Source organism: Ambystoma mexicanum, chromosome 2p (genome assembly GCF_040938575.1).
Source record: "Ambystoma mexicanum isolate Mex_15411 chromosome 2p, UKY_AmexF1_1, whole genome shotgun sequence".
Classification (NCBI taxonomy): domain Eukaryota; kingdom Metazoa; phylum Chordata; class Amphibia; order Caudata; family Ambystomatidae; genus Ambystoma; species Ambystoma mexicanum.
The window spans coordinates 1,052,997,677-1,053,021,520 of record NC_090923.1 but is presented as its reverse complement, the minus strand read 5'-3'; the positions used below and the strand labels follow the sequence as shown (position 1 = coordinate 1,053,021,520).

At 45.5% G+C, this 23,844-nt stretch overlaps 1 protein-coding gene across 1 annotated transcript in view; it reads right to left on the bottom strand.

The window, feature by feature from the left end:
• Positions 1-23,844, bottom strand: part of CAPN1 (calpain 1) — a 597,334-nt gene that overhangs the window by 411,713 nt on the left and 161,777 nt on the right. The gene's annotated exons all lie outside the window — the stretch shown is intronic.

The window sequence follows — 23,844 nt, the reverse complement described above, 5'->3', positions numbered from 1 at the left end:
AGAGGAGTTTGCACCGGACCGAGAGAAAGAGGCCAAATTCTAGGACCTCCATCAGTGGTGTGTTTTTCTTGTAATCGGAATAGTATTTGCTGACCGATAAGAATCTGCAAGCCCAACAGCCTACCCATTTCCTACTCTAGGCACAGAGCAGACATCTCTCTGTCGTTAACCCGATATCTTTGATCCTATCGGCCAAAGGATCAAAGAACACACTAGAGACATATGAAATGCAAACATTCTTTATCAACTATATCCGGATAAGTGGAATAACCTCTATACAGTCACCGAGGACCATACGGAAACTAATAAAGGATACCAGGATGGGTTGACAAAGGGTTTCAAAAACCTACTTAAGGAAATCCAGAGGTCTTCTCTTCCCGAAGGTGTCCCTGCTCCAATATAGAGTCCCAGTGACATAGTGACTTATTCGCATATTGACATTGCCTATTAGCAGGTATTTCTCGACCCTTGCTTATGAGTGCAAGTCACATTAGGTATTGTCACCCTCTAACTGCGAGTGGCACAACAATATTTTTGATCCGCTCCCATCAGCCATTATTTCCTCCCCCTTGTTTAGGAGTTTCGCCTGGCTGTGAAACGGTTACTCCAAGACAGATATTTGTTAAAATAAATTAATTAGCAGAGTTTGCTAATTAAGGGTTTCATGATTAGCAAACAAAAGTATTTGATTAGTATTAGTACTCATTTTTAATATCAACAGAAGATATTTGTACCCAAGACATAAAATGAGCAACAATATAGCATTTTTGTGTACCGCTGAAGAAAGCCATTAGTGAGAGGAGTTTCTGTAAAATGTAAGGATTAGCTACACGAATGGACACAAATAACTAGATATGATAAAACCCCCCAAAAATGCTTTGAACACAGTTTTCAGTGCAAGGCTCTGTGCTGACCCATCACTTGCCATGTAAGGAAAAGTTCAGCAGTCTCATACATGAAGAAATTCACAATGTTAAAGGAAAGTCATAGCCTGAGGTTAAGCATGTATTATGGTGTTGCGGCAGGCAGGGTAACTCAACTTCAGGTGGACATGATGGCCGTTGCCTGTCATTTTGCCTGCCTGCCCATTGCCAGTCAACTGTTTTCAATATAGAGACAAACACCACTTTCGGGGGAATGGCAGGGCGGCCAACTGTAGTCAAGCATCAGCCAGGGAGGCCTAAGCCCAACATTTCAGCCCTGTGCACCCGTGGAAGCAGTATTTATTGCTATAAGCAGTCTAGACTGCCATCTGGGGTGCTGATACTTTTTGGGGGGTTTTAAGGAAACTGGGCTTTGCGCAACTCATGCTTCCCCTTAAAAGAAATTACACCTTTGTCTGCAGTTGGAAATAATTTCCTGGAGGTGAGCCAAGAGATATGCAGGTAGGCAAGTGGGTGAGGGTTGCATTGGGGCACTTCACTGGAGACATCGTCTGGGGCACCGGCTCCAAGAAAATGGTGAAGGCACATCAGAGACACAGCAGTCCCAGCCTGAAATGCGGTCAGCTACTTGCAGATTCTGCTTGAGTTACCGGCCTACGGATTGGCCAGCTCTCTCCCACAAGTGCCGATATACCATGCAATCATAGAGCAAAGGCAGCTCTGGAGGCTAGCTAGACTGCATGGTATTACAGTAGATCTGTAGATAGCCAGACAGAACTATTGATCACTACTTTGGGCAAACATCTAGTTATCTTTGTTAATGTATTATGTAAGAGGAAAGAAAGTAAGTGACTAAGCAGAGGATTTGGCAAACTAGTTAGAATAGTGTAATTTGCGGCCATCTCACTTTCAGGGTAGCTAGTATAGGGCAACAGCATGATAAGACTGATTGTGAAGAAGTTTGGGATCAGATCAGGGGTTGAGCACCAGTTGCACAGCTGCATGCAACCAGGAAGTCACAGAAGCAGGTTTGCCATCAAAAGCATTTAGCCCTGTGATCATAAACATTTCCACAAGTGTTAACTCGTCAATATGATACACCTTCCCCAACAAAATAAAATATAGTTTTCGCTATGAGATTTTAGATACACTAAACATACTTGAAAACATGGAGAGAATGCAGTGTTTTACAGTAGCAATACTGTAATTATGCATTATGTAACAACTTACATTTGTAAGAATGGAATTTTAGGAGTGTCTTTTAAAAAATAAATAAAGTTAACAAATACTAGTCTTTGCCAAACAGGGATCGGCTTAATAGAAGTATGATCCAGAATACTCCTGGTTTGCAATTATTTGAAAAAGAAAAAGGTTTCAGTTTGTGGCATTCCCACACAGGCCTTTAGCACTTGGTCTCGATTAGCCCCCTTGGACTTGCAGTGAACAAAGAAAAGAGGGTGTAGAGAGCCCTGAGGGCAAGAGTGGAATGCAGGGTGAGATGAGCTTTCATTGACCAGGGTCACTTAAATAGCTAGCTGTGCTACACAAGTGGCAATTGAATTAGCAAACCTAAGGAATTGCATAGCAAATTGCTATGAGATACTGCTTATTTTATGCCTTGTACCCACCAGCCACAGGTTATCACCCTGCTTGTTCTGGGTCTGGTCTTAACCAGTGTCTAAAAGATCTCCCTCAACAAGCTCTGGATTTCAGGTTTCTCTCCACCGGAGTCTGCAGTGTGGACTCTACTCCCAACTGCAAAAAGCAGTACATTTATATAGTGTTCCTGATTGAAGAGATTACCCAATAATGGCTCCGATAGATTATTCCTTAAACTTTCTTGTTTTCATGTTAATCGGTTATTTACTTTTCTTACGTGACCCTGGTTAATGTCAGATTACCCCAATGTGCGGGCCTGCAAGAGGCTCCTCTGCCTGGGAGTGGGGGGGGAGCTTGTGCACACAGCTTGTGCATATTTAGAGGCCACAGGAGCAATCGCATGTGCCTTACAACGTGCTTGTTCCCATCACCTGGGGCTGACCCACAGTACTTTTACTGCTTCTTGCTCCGCTCCTCTGCCTGAACTCCAGTAGTCACTTCAGGCATATGCAGCTGCTGCCTAGTCCTCACCAGCCACCTCATCAATTGTCCCCTCTGTCCGAATGTCAGTGATCACTCTTAGGTTCTACAGTCACAGCTCAGACTGCACCAGCCTTCCCAATCACATTAGTTCCTGGAAGCTTCTCCAGAAATGCATGTCCACCATTTTCTCTCTATTTCCACCCTCATGTCTCTGCTGCTGGCATGCAGCCACCATTGATACAATTGCTTCACCTTCACCCTGAAGCTTTCTCTGCCAGTGGTTACTCCTGGCATCTGCAGTTTCTGCCCTACTTGCATTCCATCTAATGCCTCATCTATTCTCCTAGTGGGCAGTCTCTCCAATTTCCGCTGCTTTCAAGGTGCTGTTCCTGAGGCCCTTAAGACTCCTTAGCCCAGACACCTGTATTAGAGTACCAGTATATAAATGTATAGACCAGGGTTACCAAGCGAACTTGGTATCCACCCCATCTTTTCCAGTTCTCTTCCCTGCTCCTACCTCAACCCCCTTAACCTGTGCTACGACATTTTAGTTGAACTTCCTCCAATACCAAAGGTCACTTCAGTCTGGAACCTCGCTTCCCTCCCAAGTTAGTGGTGTTACATGCGATATAGGGGTTCCCTCATGCATGGGGAGAATGGAGGGGTTAGTGCAGTTACAGGATGCAATCGTAACAGTGTTCCTTTGCCTCCACAGCCTCACTAACATGCTGACCCCCTTCCTCCTGGGCCTCCATCCAGTTGTTTCCAGATTCGCCTCTGGTTCAGCATCATTTCTGTTGGAAGTTCCTACCCTTGGGAAACCTTTAACCCTCAGTTCTGCAGGATGTGACTTGGGTGTAAAGACCACCTTAACGGTCCATTCCTGTGTACATTTTCAGGAGTCTATTCCGAACAGACAGGTATTATTTCTCATTGTAGCTCATTATTAACCTTGTTGTGGGATAGATTTACCCACTCAGCAGTACTCCCATCCACAACAAAGCCGCACTTCAGCAGAAGCAGCAAAATGTCTGCGCTGGCTCCTGTGAGCACCACTGCCTCACACCAAAACTGCGTTTTTGCAACAACAAAAAGACCGCTGCACCATCTTGCCAAGCACATATTGGGCAGGATGGAACAAAGGGGCACACTGAGAAAGCCTGCCAGTATGTTCTTACATGTACAAAAGAAGGGGAGTGAAAAAAAGAAGCACTGCTTTGCTGCAAGCCAAAAATTCCCATTGAAAAAGGGAACATTTCACCTTTAAAATGATGCCGCTCTGATACTCTTTTCCTCTGTGCTTCATCACACTACTTCCATCAGTAAGACCCTGCCACGCCCATCCATATTCACATTGTGCTCCATCAGAAAAGAGCATTCTTCCTGAATGGCAGGCTGCGTCAGCCAAATCTGGGAAAATCCACAAAAGCTTTACTTGAGCTGCACGGATAAACGCTTCACTTTGCTACAAAATGTCACTGCTTGAAACGAAATTCTAGCCCTCTGTGCACATGTCAATTTTAAGAGACCTTTGCCTTGTACAGACTTGTGTAAAAATCTGGCTACAGCTACAGAATAATATTGGGAAGTAGATGGAAGAGAAATCCCAGGAACATTTACCATGTGTCAAAATGGGCTTTTGCAAACCAGAAAAACAGGCCCGTTTTAAAAGTACAATGTTGAATAAAAACATGTCCGTGCTTAGCAATGTAAAGGGGTTTGTTGCTGGGAAACAGATGGGATGTTTTATTCAACAGGCTTGTTTTTGATTCAGGACAAAAATAAAAAGAAAATATAGGAATTAAACTGCATTGACTGGATTTTGCAAGCTCCAGAACAGTTTTTTCCTGTTGGCAAAGCTAAGGCTTCCCCTAAAAGGGAACCACCATAAACTTCCAGGACACTTGGCTGATAATTACTAGGTTCGAAAACTTTGCCTGACCAAGACAAAAAAAGTTCACATACTCATCATATTTTCGTCTGGGCTGATGCCTCTTGCAACAGAAATTCTGGGACACGAGTATGTGAAAAAGAAAAACTCACTTCCCCGTGTCTTCTACAAGAAGCTTCAAAGAAAAACTCCATGACAACCCTGGGCTAAGGAGGGTAGCCTGGAAAGGCATGACCATATTTGGAGGACAATGCTAACCATTTGGTTTAAACAGCTATTTTATTAAGAACATTTTCAGACTTACCTTTGCAACCGGACTTTGCAGGAATGTAACAGTTTTAATGTAATTTTGTGGGTTTTAATTTAAGACAATGTAGCCTTCATTGTCACCTTGGGAACAGAAATGGCAGAGAAGGGAATAGTTTCTTACCTGTAACTCCATTTCTCCAGCATTGGTATCTTTCATGGATTCACATGCTTAGAATATTCCCCGTCGCAGGACTGGGAACCCTTGGTTGAGTTCCCAGTCCGACAGGGAATATTCTAAGCATGTGAAACCATGAAAGATACCAATGCTGGAGAATGGGGTATTCCAAGGAAAGTATACATGATGCCAATGTAAAATGTAATACTGACATGCCCGATGATAATCCATACACAGGTGTAAAGTTATAGAATTTTAGGGCACATTTTTCACACTAAAAATGTACAACAATTATTAGAAGGGTGAAACAATGTCTTACAGACTGCAGAGTTGGACTGGCATGTGCTGCATAAAGTATGTAACCTGCTTATGTAATTTGTTAAGATGCCACAATTGTACAAATGTGCAATTTATGTCAAACATGGATGTTAGCTAAAGTAACTGTTGGAGGTTCTGGACATTGTAAAACTCGGATCATAAATCTCACATGCCCTTGAAACCCAACTAGCTGAGAGGAAGGCAGTAACTATCACCCCTGACCAATCCAGTTGTTTAGAGGCGTGCTTAGCTAAGCCTGCCCTACCGTATAATTCTATGCTGTCACCATGCTCTATAAAAAGGGTGGTTTACAGAACTCTAGACAGACTAGTTTCTGAATTTCCTACACCTGCCTTCCTGATCTTCTACATTCATCTTACCAGATTCCAGATCCCACTGCAAAGCCCAAGCATAGCTGATCCTATCCCAGCAAGGCCAAAGCATTGCTGACCATCCCAGTAAGGCCTCAATCCAGAGACCCCACCGAAAAAATCCCAATAACCAAAGGGAGAAGTTGTGGTATTCTTTTGGGAAGCATCCTGAAACCAAACCGGCTGTTTGCCCACTAACTGCATGCCCGCTGCAACCCTGCCATCCAACTGTCCTTACTATCCAGTGACCTGACAGGCGCAGCTGTTCTGCTAGGAGAGTCCACAGCTACCTGGTGAAATGAGCCCTGGAGTCCAAAACCCGGTTGATAGTTCCTAATCCCAAATTTAAGAGCGGACTGCGAGTATACCACACCCCACAACACAGTCTACCCCATCTTGACTTTTGTCTTAGTTACACTCTCTAAGCAACCCTATCCATACCTTGATAACTTGTATAGACTGTTCTAATTCTCTGTGCACCCTGTTCTTGTTTCCTAGTGTTAGCACCATTCTTTCCTCCATCTCATCTAATAACTCCTTAGTCATATTTGGAATAATTTAAAGTAATTCCCACATAGATCTGAACACGGCGGGAAAAGGTTGATGTCGCGAATCAATCTTTGAACGTACTGTGACTTTCTTTAACAATATAGTCTAAATAATTTAGTTTAAGTAAAATGTGCCTTTCATTTTTAAAATCTATTTTCTCTTTTTAACTGCTCGATTTTCCTAAAAACGAACCTAATTATACCTTCCAAATCTCTCCCAATTCTTCAGCTATAGCCCACCTTTCACTTCTGTATTGTCCCTGTGCAGTGCATTTATCTCCTTGCCCAAAACCCGCATTCCAATTCAGTGTTTTTCACCAGTTTAAAAAAAGTTTTTACATTTAAAGCTGAAAACAGTGTAAATGCAACTTTTCCATGTGTGAATTCGGCTGCGCTGTGTTTCAATTTCAACCAGCTTTGTGAACTCTATGCTTTTATGATACCTTACCTTATGGTTGATAGTGATATAACATTCCTAATACTGTGATAAAACATATGCATATCATTAGCTCAGCACACATATAATTAATTATTTACAAAATCTGAGTGTCATTTTAGGCCTCTTATTTTGTGAGGGAATGTCGGATTTTGATTGTTTGCTGCCTCTTATCTCCGACTACCTGGCGCTTCTTTCTATCCACTCAGAATTCGATCATTGGTGGGTTGAGGGAACATTGCAGGGGGAAACCTTAACTTGGGTGCTATCTATCCCAATTCAAAAAGTGCTCCTATTCACTTGTGCTTTGGATAGAGGTTAACCAAGTGCATGGCTTCAATTTCCATTGTCATTATCACCCCACTGGTGATTGCTGCCCAATATTAAAAGATTGTGTTATTTTTTGTAAATTTTAAAAATATTATATTTTCACCAACCAGCCTGGTTCATGGCCATTGTGACCTGGGGTATTTGTAAAAAAGGGGGTGTGAGACAGGTCGGGTACCGGCTCAATTTGAATTCGTTGAAATTAAAGAAAAAGCATTCCTATTGAGCACCACATCCCAGGCTAAAATCAAGTGTCCTGGTGCAGTGTGTGATGCCCGATTGGAATCCTTAACATTGTGTCAGCAATTGCCATTGAACAGCGTTGGACAAGGGTTCAAAACGCATTGTACCATTTTGTAGTCAAGCGGAATAGACGGAGATGTGGTGCTGCTTCACAAGGTTTGCTTTAAACTCCGGGGAGGCAGACAACTGTTTCTATGGTAAGGGCCTTTTTCCCCTCTAGGCAGCATAGTGCCAGTGAGCCAGCTACTCTTTTACCCGCAAGCACAGGTGTCAATGACCGCAGGGGCTTTCTTCAATCCGTTTTCCTTGAGACCATGTGAACAGCCCTCAGTGTTTTTCCACAGACTTGTTTTCAAGGCCAAACCATGCGTGACTAACGCCCGGAATGGATGAACATTGGGAGGAGCAAGTTGTTACTGCTCCCAAATGTGCAGAGTGCGCCCTTTCCCTTAAAGTATAGCTAGGTTTGTTCCACCGTGCCATTTCTACCCTGGAAGTCATAAAGAGGGTGGGCAACGGCCCCATGGAGGATTGTGAAGGAACCACCTGTACACCACCTACCAGTTGCTCCTCGCTTGGCAGGCAAGCCTATCTGGTCCTTAAATCCGATCTGCAGCAGAAAAGCAGAGGTAATCCATGATACAATTTATAGCACCGTCCTTGTGCAACACAGTTGACTATCCTAGCCTTAAAGAGTTAATCATTTCAATATATATGGACTCAAGTTTAGGGGCAGACCAAGGAACCATTAGGGTATTTAAAGTGGGGGACATTCTCAGATGTTGGCCTGAGAGAAATAGCCGAGTAGTTGAGTAAATGATTTCCCTTTCTTGAGAATCCGGAACGCTGCGTGGATGTAGTGTGGGTGGATTGATAGCAGGGGCAGTAGGCTCAGTTAAGCAGACAGAATCGAACATTGGTTGAATGATGGACAATCGTGTGGGGTAAGATATTAGCTGGAACTGGAGCTTCAAGTGAGTTGAGAATTGGACCGTGCAGTACGCAGAAGGTCAATTTAGAGTGACGGGAAACCCAGCACCTAACAGGGGGCCCACTAAAAGGGTTTCCCCTACAGGAACATGTCCTTGCAATCAGGGAGACACCCCCTTTCGGAGAGGCTTCTGAAAAAACCTATGAGGAGTCCTTGGTCCTGTAAACAAGGAGTTTAACAAGGAGGGGACAGGCTCCCTTCAGATGTGTTCATCCCCTGTGAAAACTCAGATGGCTTGACAGACCATGACCGACTGACGAAAAACAAGTTAGAGAGTTGCAGGCAATACCACCACTTACGAGCATACAAATGACATGGTAATTAATTGCTTTACAGGGGGAGAACACCGAATGAAAACTTTGTTCATTATAGTCAGGGTTCATCTTCTGTAATAAAAACCTTAAGACAGTCACTGAAAAAAGTTTAGTTAAAGGGATGTTATGACTGAAGAAGGGGTGGGGGGGGGGGAAGAGGTTCGGTTCCCAAAGAAAACCCAAGTCTGACATTGTGCTAAGCCTCGAAACAAAAGTAAAGATCAACAGAAGCATCCTGGGGTACAACTAAGTTTCCTTCGTTGTCTTTGTTGCTGTTGGAACAGTGGGAACGCCCTGATCATCTGCGAGGCCAGGTGTGGGATCATGGGCCGGGCATAGCAATGGTCGAGCTGTGGTTGCATTGGGGACCATAACTGGCCACATTCTTTGTTTTTTAGGTTTAGTACTGAAACCATAACACCCCTTAAACTTCGGTTTTCTGTGAATTTGTAAAGGTTTTATTACAGAAGGTTAACCAAAACTGTACTTAAGATTTTTCCAGTGATTCTTTTGAATGACATATGCCATCATATCCAGTGTCACCAATGGCCCTTGCCATGTGCTTTGGCCATGTCCTGTGTACAGCACACACCCCCAAAGTGCCACTGGGCAAGGCCTGCAGCCATGCTGATGCACCTCAAGCAGACACAATCTGCAACTGACAGACCTAAAGTGGCCAGAGGACCCGGCACTTCAAAGAGACAACATGCAATCCTAGGTTTGCAGTTTATGCCAACATGCGTTTCATGCTCATGTTAGCGCTTTATCAATTTACAGATCTGAGTCAACGCGGTACATATTTCACTGTACAATTCGTGTGTTGATGTATATTTCCTTAAAGCCAGAGTCAGTGTGTAGGTGTTACCAGCCCAATAACTGGGGTAAAGAGTGGACACCCAGTGAGCTCTTGCCAGAGGCACCTCAAAGTGCCTCCAATGTGCCCACTGGCAATGGTCTGAGCTCACACCCAGTGGACACAGTGCATGGGCGAAAGCCATGCACTAGCCACTTAAGAAAGCCATTGCGCATGGCAGGAGAAGGTGCCATGAAAGTGCCAGCAATGAGCCGGAATGGAAGTGCAATCTGCATACCACTCCAAGTCCATGGGCCTCATTACCAAGCTAGCTGGGGTTTCTTTGAAAGCCAGAGGCAGACTGCTGCTGGAAGGCATTCGCGCATTTCGCTACCCCTTCTCAGGGTTGGGTATCCCCCAGACAGACTTAATACAACCCTTTTTTCCTTTGCAGACACCTCCGAAATGCGGACAAAGACTGCAGAGAAAATGGCGGTTGGATCAAACATTTCCAGTCCATCTCGTTCCCAACACAATTGTGATCTTTCAATTGAATAATGAAATTGCTTTTCACAGACGTCTGCTGACCCAAACATTTAATGTTAAAGGATATTTGTACCGCACACTGTCACCACCGGAGTGGTCCCCTGGCGGCTCTGAAAGAGGGAGGGGCGTGGGCTTGAGTTATTGGGAATAGGTTAGAAAAGTGCAAGAGAGCAGTGATTTGCTGTTGGCAGCCTCAGCCCGGTGGGTCCGTTGACTGGGCTTGGGGTGTTTTACGATCGGTAGTCGTTGTGTGCTGTTGTGCAAGTCTACGTGCGGTTTGTTTTGTTGTTGCAGTGTAGTGAAGTTTGTGCGGATTGCTACGTTTTAGGCTTGTGGTTGTGTTTGGTTAGAGTTTGAGCTGTGTAAGCAGAGGGGTGAAATTGTTTGTGGATTGGTTAGTTGGCCTTCCTGTCCTTGCAGTTATGTCTAGGTGTGATGCTTGCTATTATTCATTATTCCATCTGAGTGTGTGGTGCTTGTTAATTCAAAAATCTGTCTATATGTAGGAGGCTAGTGATAATGATTCCATCTGGGTGTTGCCTTTGTCATCATTACGGTTTCATCTAAGTGTGGCATGTGCTACCATTCACAAACCTGTAAAGATGTTATGCAAGCCAAAATTGCGATTTCAATCCAAGTGTGGTACATGCTAACATTCACATTTCTATCTAGATGTGGCGCAGCTAAATTGAGAATTCCAGCTAAGTGTGGTACATGCTAACATTTAAGCAGAACCAAAGCAAAAATGGAGGTCCTGAAGTAGCGGCTTGCAAGGTCAAAATAGTTCTTTGGTGACTTTTTGGCGTGTGTTTACAAAATCCACTGGCCAGATTATCAGCAGACCAACTGAAGATTTTAATCAAGAACAAACACTGGATTCTGCAAGAAAATCTGCCAGCGGTTTTTGCCACAGGTGAGAGCAAAACTTCCCTATGGGAGTTTGCGTGGTAAGTAACTTCTGGGACGACCCTCATAACTCACCGCCCCCTCCATGGACAGAACTTTACAGTCGGATGTAGATATTTTAGGGGCGGGAGGGTTCATGCAGTAAACAGGTTCAAACAGCAGCAAAGTTATAAGCATCTGAAAAATCCCTCTTTGTATGGAGTGTCCAACTTTGAAGCTTGATGCCTTTGTCAGCCCGCTCGTGACTCCTGGCATCCAGCCAATCAGTGCTGATTGCCTTTGGGATGAGGCACTTAGAGGTTGCACTGGTTTTCTTGATTTCGCTGCGGGGGCTCATTAAGTGATGCAGTCGGGTTCTCCTACTAGGTCTCCACAATTCATTATTCCATCTGAGTGTGTGGTGCTTGCTAATTCAAATATCTGTCTATATGTAGGAGGCTATGAAGTGCAAATATGTAGTGACTTTGCACTTCATAATCCGTACCTAGCTGTGGAATTATATTTGTTTCTGTTTCGAAGTGTGCACAGGTCTGGATTAGCAGTGCAAAGCCAAGGACGTTTAGCATCCCACTGCCTGCCAAGTCTCAAAGCAATTTGCACGAATTGTTGAGTGTACTAATTGCAAATCGCATTTTTTCTACATAGTAAAACTAATACAATAATAAAGTTTAAATATCATCGTAGTTTTATTTTACATCGGTGTATCACTTCCTGCAAGGTCTTCAGAGTGAAAGATCATGTGGCATCACGCCACGTAGTTTCATCAGTGGCAAAGTTTGGGTGATATCACCACAGCAGGATTAGATGGCATACAGTGTTATTTCTATGGGCCATGACCTTTTGGTGAATTGATATCACGGTCTGTAAAAGGCACCAAATGGCAGTTTCTGTGCACAGGAAGCTACACCTGGCATACCATGGCCGATTCTGGGGATTATGGGCTGTACTAAACATATAATCTCTGTACCCAATGGGTGAGGCTAAACTTTGCGTGAGATAGAAGTAACTGGACATATAGGGCTGTACTGGCACATCAGGGCAATTAGGGCAATTCCCCTGCCTACATAGGATGCCCTTGGCGGCACCCTGTCATATCGTGACACCACTCATGGCACTAAAAAAAAAAAGACAAACGTGATTTTTTTATATGTATAAATGTTATTTAATAAATAACCGAATGCAAGTTTGTGGTTACATTTGCAACATCATTTCTAATGCTGTCATCAGGGTCAAAGGCAACGTTATGCCGCCTCTTGTGATGTTGTAAGGGCCAAATATCATTTAACATCACGTCCTGCGATGTCGCTGTGTGTTTGACGTCACTTCCGCTGCCCCTGCATTTAAGTGATCTGACCTTCCTGACGAATGTCGGTGCCAGGAGAGGGGCACAACAATGGTCTCCTGAAAACTACATTTAATCATGTTATAATGGTGGAAGCTGCAGCAGGCACAGTTACTACATGGTGCAGATAAAACGCCTCTCTCCCTGTAGGGCTGAAGTGCTGAACTGGGCACTCAGAGGATCTTCCCAGAGTGAGTCTTTCCTTTCATCTTTTAATAGAACGTCGCTGATTGCAACACCAAAGGGCACCACATAACCCCTGTGCTCACCACATGAACAGGCACGTGTGGAGTGCCTACTGAGTGGCACAAAGGAACATAAAAGATAAACATGATGAGACAGGCCCTCTCCCCCATTTACCCTGTCATGATGGAGCTTTGTGAGCTATAGAACTCACCCTCAGAAACACACACACACACACACACACACACACACTTCCGCCCGCCCCCCTAAACTATTCTCTTCAAGTGTTCTCCCTCCCGAGTGAAATTCATCAGAGGCTGTGAGCCAGTGAAATCATCAGAGGCTGTGAGCCATACGATCACAGAACAAACGAATGCCATGGTGTGCTGGGGCTCCTGCGCAACCAAGGGAGAGGAAGCACGAGGAGCTTTCATAAGGGAAGAACCAATGACTTACCTCCATCTGATGTTCTTTCTGATGGATGTTCCTCCCACTGATTTCTCATCTATGATCTCAATCTTCCAATGCAGATTCTCTTTGGAAACATTTACCAGCCACGAGGGGGTGCAGCACAGCTCTGCAGTGAGCTGCACATGTCGGGCCAGTATATATTGAGGAGCTGCACCCAGTGGCCTTAGTTCCACCCTTCATCCTCAGCACTCCAACACTGATGGACCGCAGAACCAAAAGGTGTCCTAACCATCCACCAAGCTTTTCAGGACGGGAGAGCGATGAATTCGTGGGAGGGACATCCATCAGAAAGAACACTACCAAGAGGTCAGTAATTTGTTATTCTAATGGATTCCCTTTTCCCACTGATTCCTCATCTATGACAGACCCCCAAAGCAGTGCGCTGGCCTGGCGGAGGAGGAAAGGCAGGACCCCATCCACCTATGCCAGAAAGCTCTGGAGGCCACTCTACCAAAGCAAGCGTACTGACCAGATTCAGAATCCAAGCAGTAATATTTGGCGAACATATACCGCAAGGCCCACATAGCCGCCTGGCAAATGTCTAGAACAGGGACTCCTCTATGCAGTGCGGCGGTGGCAGCTAGTCTTCGGGTCGATTGAGCTCTGACACTCTCAAGCACATCCTTACCAGCCACAACATAGCATTCCCAGATGCAGAGGATGAACCACAATAACTGAGTCTGTTTGGCGACAGCCCTGCCAGCAGGGGCACCAGAAAAATGAAAAAAGCTGGTAATCTTTCCTGAGGTCTGTCGTCCGAGAGACATAGTAGCTAAGGGCCACACTGGGTCCAGACGATGGAATCGTTCCTATGCTTTTTAAGGATGAGGCGGAGCAAAAAAGAGACAGGAAAATTGAATTTTTGAGCAAGATGAAAGTCCGAGACCACCTTCATGAGGAAGGATTGTCTCACGCTCAATGTTACTTTCTGTTTAGAGAAAACCAAATAGGAAGGGTTAACAGACAATGACTGGAGCTCACTCGCCAGTATAGCAGAAGTGATGCCACTAGGAAAATCACCTTTAGTGTGAGCAAAATTAAAGAACAAGAATACAGGGGCTCAAATGGAGCATCCATAAGAAGAACAAGTTACTTACCAACTGTAACGTTCTTTCGACTGGATGTTCCTCCCACGTATTCCTCATCTTGTGATAATTCGTTTTGCCAGCTTCGCTGCATCGGAAAAAAAAAAAATTCAGCAGCGGGCGCTGTGCTCGAGGTCGTGGCGTCTAATGTCCCTCGACGGGCTACGTACCGTGTCGACGTCACCGATGGTATCGATGGTATGGCTCGAGCCGCACCCGTTGGCTTCAGTTCCGTTTTTCCGAGGAAATACTTGTGGAACATCTAGGCGTATGCTGTGACTGATAGGCCCATCGTGAGAGGAAATTGTAAGAAAATATAAACTATGCTGCGGGGTAGCCTGGGAGGGTCGATGAGGAATACATGGGAGGAACATCCAGTCGAAAGAACGTTACAGTTGGTAAGTAACTTGTTCTTCGAATGGATTGTGTCCTCCCACGTATTCCTGATCTTGTGATAGATTCCCATGGCAGTGACCAATTTGGAGGTGGGAGTGCTAGTTTTTGTTTTCATGTACAGAGTGAAGTACTGCTCTGGCAAAAAGTCCCTCATTTGAGGATGAGGCATCTAAGCAGTAATGCCTGATGAAGGTATGCATTGATGTCCATGTTGCAGCTGAGCAAATATCTTTTGCAGCGACTCCCCTCTTCAAAGCCGCAGAAGTAGCCATTCCCCTTGTGGAGTGAGCACGTAACTCATCTGGTGGGTCTTTTCCTGCTAATCTGTAGCATTCCAATATAGCTAGAATAATCGAGGAGGGATATGGTTTGTTTTGTCACCGCTAACCCCAATTCACGAGCTGTGTATCCCACAAAAAGTTGGTTGTCTTGATGTAATTTTGAAATTCTTGCAATGTAAAAACTGAGAGCCCTCTTGGGGTCCAGCCTATGTAACCTCCCCTCTTCTTTTCCCAAATGAGGAGGAGGATAGAATGTTGGTAAAACAATTTTCTGCGCCAAATTGAAGTCGGAAACTACTTTCGGTAAGAAAGATGGTTTTACTTTTAGAATCACTTTGTCTTTATAAAAAGTGGTGTATGGAGGTTTACATGAGAGATCCTGTAGTTCACTAATCCTGCGGGCTGATGTTAATGCCACAAGAAGGACAGTTTTTAGCGTTAAAAGCCTCAATGGACATGAGTACAGAGGCTCAAATGGTATACATGTTAAGAATTTGAGAACTAAATTCAAATCCTAGGTTGGAACATGAAGTGTATTGGTGGATATACATTTGTAAGTCCTTTTAAGAATTGTATTATTAATGGTATTTTAAAGTAAGAAACCTCTTCCAAGGAGCGCTTAAAAATGGACAGCGCAGCAAGATATCTTTTGATTGTTCTGATCTGGAGCCCCAGATTGGCTAGATGTAAAAGGAAAGCAAAATCTCCATTACGTCATCCGGAAGGTCCCAATCCTTGTATCTCAACCTCTCAGAAACCATGCATGAAGGTTGGGCGTGTTGACCTCTGGATGGAGAACCCAACCTTCCTCTTGCGAGAGAAGATCCTCTCTTTGTGGAAGACGTATTGGAGGGCAAATGGACATGTCCAGAAGGTCCGGGTACCACGTCCTCTTGGCCCAATCCGGAGCAATTAGGATCATGGTTTTCCTGAACTTTCTCAACCTCCCAATTACTTGAGGCATCACGGGGACTGGTGGAAACACGTACAGCAGGAGAAAATCCCAATCCACTACGAACGCGTCTCCTAGAGCTCCTCGGAGGAAATTCCCTTGAGCAATACTGATCGCACTTTCGGTTTACCGAGGTTGCAAACAGATCCACTTGAGGGGTTCCCCAAAGGGCGAAGGTCTCCAGAAGGACTTCCTGAGCTAGCTCCCACTCATGGGAGACTGTTCTGCCTTCTCAGAGCGTCTGCCGCCATGTTCTGCTCTCCGGCTAGGTGAACTGCTGATAGAGAGATTCCCTCTTGTATCGCCCAGAACCAGAGCTGCATCACCTCCCTGCACAGAGGTAGTGATTCTACGCCTCCCCTTTTGTTGAGGTAGTACATGGCCACTGTGTTGTCAGTCATTATCAGGACATTCTTTCTCTGTACGGAGGGCAGGAAGGCCTTCAGAGCTAGCCTGATAGCCCTCAGCTCCAAAAGGTTGATGTGTAGTCTGGACTCCGATGGAGACCAACGTCCGCTGATTGACAGATTGATTGTGTGTGCTCACCACCCCCCCGTGAGGGAGGAGGCATCCGTCACTACTGTTATCTCCAGCCATGGTTGCCAAAAAGATTCTCCCTTGAGGATGTGGTCGTTGCAAGCCACCATGATAGATCCTGAGCAACTGCGCTCGGGACTTGCAGGAGATCAGACATATTCTCCGAGAATTGGGACCACTGAGTTCTGAGGGCCCATTGGAGGGATCTCATTCTCAATCTGGCCTCTGGCACCAGAAAAATGCAGGATGCCATGAGGCCGAGCAACCTCAGGAAATCGAAGGCCGATAAATGCTGAGCTTTTTGTTACCATCTGCTGGATGTGGAGAGCTCTCACCTCGGGAGGCGAGGCTTTCCCCGAGCAAGTGTCCAAGACTGCTCCGATAAATTGGAGTTGTTGGGATGGTACCATGTGTGACTTCTTGAAATTGAGGGAGAAGCCCAGTTTGTGGAGGAAGTGGCAGGTGATCGACAGGTGTTCCTGAGCTTGTTCTGGAGAACGTGCTCTGATTAGCCAGTCGTCCAGGTAGGGGTATACGTGAATCCCCCCCTCTCCCGAGACACGCTGCCACTATCCCCATCAGTTTGTTGAAAACCCTTGGGCGGATGTCAGCACAAATGGCAGAACTCGAAACTGATAGTGAGAACCGCCAACTGCAAACCGCAGGTATTTTCTGTGCTTGGGATGGATTGGCACATGAAAATAAGCATCCTGAAGGTCCAATGATACCAACCAGTCTTGGAGTTGGAGAGCCTGAAGGATCTGAGAAAGGGTTACCATCTTGAACTTGTCCTTTCTGAGGAATTTGTTTAATTTTCTCAAGTCCAAGATGGGTCTCAACCCTCCATCCTTTTTGGGGATGAGAAAACCGGGGGGGGGGGAAATCAGTACCAGCCTTTGTTCCTCTCCACTACAGGTACATGTTCTATTGCACCTTTCTCTAGCAGGGTTATAATTTCCTGCCAAAGGAGCAGATCTGTAATTTTGGTAGAGCTGGCTCCTGGTGGATGATCTTGCGGTCTTTTTTGAAGGGTAGGCAGTAACCTTGAGTTACTGTTTCCAGTGCCCATGCATCTGAAGTAATGCCTCGCCATTCTTCCAGATGCTGAGAGATTCTGCCTCCCACAGGTGTTTTGTATGATAAGACCTCAGAGAGATTTGGAGGCGGCTGCAGGAGCAGCTGAGGGCATACATGCATGCCGTTCCTGAAGATGGCTTTGTAGTCTTTGCTCGTCCACCACGAGTGACATTTCTTCTGCCCCTTTGAAAAGCCTGTCCTCTTCCTCTACCAACAGAGGAGTAGTATCGAAAAGGACAACCCCTCCAGGAAGATGAGCCCGAATAGGGTTTCTGAGGCTGTCGCATGGAGGCACTAAGGGACTTTGCTACCGCTTTCCAGGTCTGTAGTTTTTCCAGGCTCTCATCAGCCTTACTACCAAACAGCCTTGAGCCATCAAAGGGCATGTTGAGAAGCCTGGTCTGTACATCATCTGGTGCAAACTCTGACTTTCTCAACCACGCAAATCTGCGAAGCACTGTGCTTGATGCCATGGACCTGCTAATACTATCAGCAGTATCCAGTCCAGACTGGAGGCATTCCCCATTGCCTCTTTACTGTCATTGAATATTAAAGAAGCCTTCCCTTTCCTCGCCTTCCGGAATATGCTCAGCCGCCGCCGAAATGCATTCCCACAGGGTATGTGTGAATCTGGCCAGGGTACAGGTGACATTGGTAGATTTCAAGGCCATGCTACCCAACGTAAAAACTTTACGAGCCCAGGCATCAACCTTTTTATCCTCCCTGTCCGGAGGTATGGTTGGGTATGCTGCCTGCCTGGATGTAGTAGCTGCCTGAATAACCAAGCTTTCTGGAGTAGGGTGCCTACTCGGGTATTCTGGGTCAGAAGTGGAAGTTCTGTACTTTTTTGGGAGATTGCTGTCTACTGCAGCAATGCTATCAGGTTTTTCCCAGTTTTTCTCAACTGTTCTTTGCAATGCCCTATGGAAGGGGAGAACTGGATCTTTCCGGGGTCCTCAGACTATAATATCCGTCATATCATCTTGTTCAAATGTAGGGGAGGCTCTTCCCCAACCCATATATTCAATCACCCTACTCATCAAATTCCTATACCCAGAGTCTGCATGTTCAGCAGGATCAGGTGCAGCAAACTCCAATTTGGGTGATGTGTCCACACCACTAGCAGAATGCAGAGTTTCAGATAGATCTCTCATTTTTGTCTCAGGATTTATCAGTTCCTCTGGAACTTGTCTAGTCCCATATTTTACTCCAAGAGGAGTGACCTCATCTGAACCAGATTCCTCAAAAATTGAAGACATCGACCTAAAGAAGTCTGATCTTGGTAAAGGTGTAAACCTGCTCTTCTTCCTCATCATTTGTCGAAGGAATTAGTGTTTTCTTTGAGGGAGTCAAAGGAACCTTCGACACACTCGACAAAGCCTTCGACAAAAGCGTCGAGGATAAATTGGGCTTCGTTATCGGAGCAGTCAGCGCCGATGGAGCCGATGAAATTGCACCCGACTGCGACAATTTTTGTTTCTTATGAGGGATCGGAGAGGCACTGGATCCTCGAGGATCTCTCGACGACTTGTCGACTCGAGATCTATGACTAGTACTAGGCATAACCGTTGTAGTTCCCGACTTCCCTGCGTTGTCCATAGAAGCAACCAGGGTCTGGCCTTTCAGAGGTTTCTTCGAGGGGGCCAAGGCCGCGTTCTCAAAGACCTGCAACATTCTTTTTCTAAAGCTCTCCCACTTTGAAGGGTAACCCGATCTAGTCGGACATCGAACCAATTCTGTCGACGAATTGGACGATGATGACGGAGATCTATGTCTCCTTTTGAGCTTTTTAGAGGAAGACGAAGATAGTCTCGACCTGCTACGAGATCAGGATCTCTTCGAGTGCTTTTTATGGTGTTCCGATTCCTTAGAGTCGGATGATTTTTTATGTTTTTTAGATAAGGCTTTCGAAGAGCCCTTCGACGCCTCCCGCCCCACCGCTAACTTACTTTTCCTCTCACGGAGGGCCTTCTCTGTCATAGACTGACAGGAGCCACAGTCGCCGATTCGATGGTCTGAGCACAGACACCACAAACAGATACGGTGAGGATCGGTGATGGACATCTTCGATCCACAGTCATTACACTTCTTAAACCGAGTTTTGGGAGTCGAAGCGGTCGATGAAGACATTTTCTTGACAGAAAATCTCGAAGCACGCCGTTCATGAGAGCGAAGCAATCAGGAAAACGGAACTGAAGCGAACGGGCGCGGCTCGAGCCATTTATACCATCGGTGACGTCGACACGGTACGGAGCCCATCGAGGGACATTCAACGTCACAACCTCGAGCACAGCGCCCTCTGCTGAAATCTTTTTTCCGATGCAGCGAAGCTGGCGAAACAAATTATCACAAGATGAGGAATACGTGGGAGGACACAATCCATTCGAAATGTCAATTTGAAATTAAAATCCCATCCTGGAACAAACTGGTTTGGCGGAAGCTGATTGCACAACCCCAGCAAAAAACTACATAACTGTAGGATAGTGAACAACAAGCCTTTCTTACTGTTAGGAAAGATTTCCCTTGGGTGCAATTTTCCCTCCATTTGTGAACGACCCCCCCGCCCAAACTTGTTGCTTTTGCTTGGAGTACCTAACCTGACTTTTTCCAGTGAAGCACAGCTATCAGCTGCGCTCTTCTGGGCTTTCGCTCATTTGTTATGGGGAAAATGACACGTCCTTCAGGCTGCCAGTAATGGGAAACTAGGTTTCCCTTAGTCTTCGACTTTGGTGCCATTTCTTGCTAACTTTTCCTCTATGTGCCCAGTACCTTACACTATCACGCATAGAGATCCTTTTGTTTTCTGGCCCTAGCCACCCTCTACGGATTTTTTGGCGTTTGTGCAAGTGTGCCTAGTACGAATTGGTGGCAGCAGTTTACTTTTAAAGTATTTTTACTTTGTTTTTTATGGACCATACAGCGTTTACTGCTTTTTGCCCAAGACTGTGGCCAGTCCCAAAAATGGCCATGCCACAAAGTCTTTTGTTCTGTCCTTTGGCCATGTTGTCCCTTTGCCTTCCCCCCATGTCGAGAGACCTTATTTGGGTCTGCAGCCTCCCGTGAAAACCGCAACTTTCGTGGGCTCCTGCAAGTCCCATATGCTAATGCCCAGGAAGAGGTTTGGGACTGTCTGGTCCAAATCCACACTACTGGTGCCAGGATGTCTGGCAGGCCTGAATGACTGGAACCATCATGGACCACGATTTGCCCACGCCTGGCGTGCATGCACGAGAGCATATCTACCATTGGCTATCTAAGAATTGGAGCGCAAACCGAATCTTGGATAAGAGAAGGGGCTCTGCATCCATTCCAGGTCGTACTACTGAGGCTCATACCGAAACTCATAAGGAGCCAAATATCCTTAACAAGAAAGCAGACTTGGGGAACCGCCGGTGATGTCCTTGGAAGGTATGACACCCTGACCCTGTTTTTGGCCTGTCGGACACCTGTTTCTTCATCATACCAAGAAGGCCTGCAAGGGCGCATGGCCCCTTTGGAGCAGTGGGAACAACTAGTGTTCCTGAACCACCCAGTGAACCGACTAGCTCAAACCCAGGGTATCGTACAGGAATGCTGGTGTCCCGAGCAGAGACTCGAGACCCAGGAATCGCTAGCTTGTGGTCCTGGGCCCTCTCCTGCCAAAACTCTTTGTCCTAGCTTCTCTGGGTCACAGTTTGCCATGCACAAATGCGGTCCCTGCATCGCCCCACTGTGGTGGCCATCGCTGAAAGTGCCTGCAGTGCTTGCCTACCGTGTCCTGAGACGTGCTGCACCAGAACTATCCACCCAAAAAAGCAGCAGCGTCCTGAAACTGCAGGGTTAGCACCAATAGGCAAAGTGGGCTAGACTGACAAAGTTTGGTCCGGACTGTATCGACTAGTATTTTCCCAACTTACTGGTGGCCTCACTGGTACATCCATTCATTTATACGCACAAGTGTCCCTCAAAAAATACCATGGCTGGGATAGCCTGCGCTCCCCAGCTATCAATGAACTCCAAAGATCGCTCTATCTGCAAGGGTAGACCCTCTTCTAGAAATAGAAACATTCTTCATCGCCTCAAGCCCCTTCCTGAACAGCTACAGCCCCCTAAAGAGAACCCACTTTTTTTTGTTCATGCAACTGTACTTTGAGCGCTAGGCTCCTCTCTTCATAGGGCTGGACTACATAAATCAGGGATGTTGATGAAGCACTGAGTAAACCGATATCTGTGTTGAGTTAACCCCAGGTTGTGGTTATTTACTCCCCCATCATCAGCCGTAGTCTAATCGCATTGTTATATATAGATGTTAGATAGTATATGAACGTGTGTGGTATTGTTTCTTCAGAACTGTGGTTGAATTGTGTTTGGATTATAAAGGCCTATAATAAATGTATTTGTGATACATATGCCTAAAAGTAATCTGTGGAGTTTTACTGTGTGTGATCATTTTAGGCTTCCAATCACTCTCATCCCTTCTGAGATTTAGTCTTCACTGCCTATCTACCGTAGATTGGTCTGGTTTGTCCACAAGGTTCTCCAGTTCCACTAAACTAGAGTGGTCTCCTAAACTTCTGCCCACCAGGACAGAGTTTAGAAATCCATCTCAACACTCACATGTCCCCTTGAAAGCATAAATAGCAGCAAAGTACCCCTTCACAGTGCCAATCTGCAGCCCCGTCCAGGTCAAAAAGCAGAAAATCCAGGATAGAGGATGTGCAAAAAGTAAAGGGATCCAGATCCTTCTACCTGTACCAAGCTGAAAATGGACGCAATCTGCAGAATAAGTAGACTTGATGGCAAGCTTTGGAGCCAAGAGGATCATGTCCAGGATATCATCCGACAAATCATACTCTTTATAGCTCAGTCTCTTGGCAGCCAAGCATGAAGGTTCCACCATGTTAGGTCTTGGGATACTCACTGAGACCTGTAGAAAAATCCAAAGAGCACCCCTGAAATTTAGACCACTGACAACAGAGGAGGCACCGAGGTGACCTCATGCACAGCTGGGCCTTCAGTACTACAAGTACGCAGGAAGCCATGAGGCCTTGTAAGGCTATGAAGGCAGAGGCCGGAACTTTCTACTTTGAGTGAAGGACATGGACCACCTGGGAGATGTTCGCTACTCGATCCTCAGGTGTAAAGGCCCTGCCCAGGCGACTTTCCAAGACGGCACCAATAAAAACAGAGGGACTGGAATGGCGAACCCTGAGAGTTCTTGAAGTTCAGGCAGAAGCCCAAACGCTGCAACAGACTGCAAGTACGGAAGAGATGTGCCAACTTCTGGTCTGGGGAGGGAGCTCAGATAAACCAGTCGTCCAGCTATTGTTATTTGCTTCTGTGCAGGCTCACACCCAGATTGAATAGAAAAGCCTGCCCTCAACCTGCTCTACCGAAGGAGTCCTACCGATTGTGCCACGCTGATTTCACCTTTATGATTGGGACTGCTGATTTAGTTGTGGTGCGAGGCTGACAAGGCAATTTAGCCAATACTCATCCCTCTACTTGGGCAGAGCAGCAGACCTTTTGTCACACCAATCACAGCTTTGTGTGCTGCAGTGGCAGCTGAGCTCTGTATTGGCTCAGGCAACAGGCACTATGACGTCACAACTCATATGTAATAAGTTAGCTCAAATATCTCAAAATGGACTACTTTAATTACTCGTAAAAAGTAGCCTGTACCTTGATGTTTTGCACAGTGCAAAGATTTGGAAAATTAGATCATCCAAGTGATACCGATATACGTAAATGAAACAAAAACACCAAAGTTTAGAATGAACAGAGGAAAACACCACAAACACAAGAAGTAATAAGACGGATGAACTGAACAAAACACAAAACAGCAGAGTGAATGGAATAAAACATGCAGATATACAAAATGATGAAAGCACATGAACAAACGCAATCTTTAACCAAAATCCATGCAGAACAAATGTATGCATCCGTAGAATACTATGCAGCAATACACAGGGAGTACAATCATGGAATGAACAAAGAGAGGAACGGGCATATGGACAATATGTTCAGAATGAACAGCGAACCTACATTTTGAGGGACAGAAAAGATTATTTTTCAGAAGGTCTTCCCTATGTTAGTTGCTCAACATGTGACAACAGGAGCAGTGCCTGGCAGCGGCCAAGTTATGGTTGGCTTGGGAACCACAACTAGCAAAAATCTGTGTTTATGGTAGCTGGGGCAAAACCTGCAGTTATGTCCCTTCTGCTAAGGTTTTGTCAGTGACATTTATGTACAGAAAACCGCGAAGAAGAAAAAATAAAATGAGAAAAAAAAGTGTGAGAGTTACTAAATATAAAAAAGTTACATCTGCAAACACTGGGAATGCCCAGTACAAACACCCCAAAGGTAGCAAAGTGTTAAGTATTCAAACATTGGCTTTTCCAATGTCAAGGTACCAACACTGTCAAAACAAACCAATTCTGTAATAGAAAAGCCATCGGATTGCAAAT